Raw genomic sequence first — 749 nt, forward strand, 5'->3', positions numbered from 1 at the left:
GTGCCCTTGGTTGTTTTTCAGTAGCTGATCAACCTTGGCAGTCAGCTCATCTATTTTCTGGGCGTCAGAACTGTTCCCTTTCATGGAGCAATCACTCTCCTCTTTCTTATTAGCTGAGCTAGCAGCCATGTTCTCAATCAGCTTAAACGCTCCAGCAGTGGTTTGAGTCATGAAATCTCCATTGCTCGCAGAGTTTAGAGCACCTTGGTATTTCCAGTCCACTCCATCATAGAAAATGTCCAGGAGATAATCATCATCAAATCCATGGTGAGGACATTCTCTGCGATAGTCATTGAAGCGCTCCCATGCGTCGCAGAAAGGCTCATCAGTGAGCTGTTTGAAGGAGGTGATCTTGTTCCTCAATGCAGCTGTTCTCGCCTTAGAGTAGAAATGGCTGAGGAACGCTGATCGGACCTGTTCCCATGAAGTGAGAGAGCCGGTAGGGAGAGAGTTCAACCACCGTGCAGCTTTTCCATCAAGAGAGAATGGGAATAGCATGCACCTGATGTAATCTGGTGGAACACCATTCGCGCGAGTGAAACTGCAGACTTTTTCGAAGCTCTCAATATGCTCCATTGGAATTTCTGTAGAGAGACCAGAGAACACCTTTCTCTGTACTAGACCAATCAAAGCAGGCTTGATCTCGAAGTCCTGCCTGGTGCAGAGTGGAGGAACAATGGCAGAGCGCGTAGTAGGGATGTTATACGGAAGGTTTCTCTGCCCGATTGGAACAGTCTGCGCCTGTTGTT

The 749-nt window shown here is 47.9% G+C and overlaps 1 non-coding gene across 1 annotated transcript; it reads left to right on the top strand.

Annotated features, from left to right (window-relative positions):
* The first annotated feature begins 259 nt into the window (after positions 1 to 259).
* On the top strand, positions 260 to 366 carry LOC125576057. Its single transcript, XR_007314590.1, has one exon. It is a non-coding gene; the product is annotated as a small nucleolar RNA R71 (small nucleolar RNA).
* Positions 367 to 749: the final 383 nt, after the last annotated feature.

Source organism: Brassica napus, chromosome A6 (assembly GCF_020379485.1).
Source record: "Brassica napus cultivar Da-Ae chromosome A6, Da-Ae, whole genome shotgun sequence".
Taxonomy (NCBI): domain Eukaryota; kingdom Viridiplantae; phylum Streptophyta; class Magnoliopsida; order Brassicales; family Brassicaceae; genus Brassica; species Brassica napus.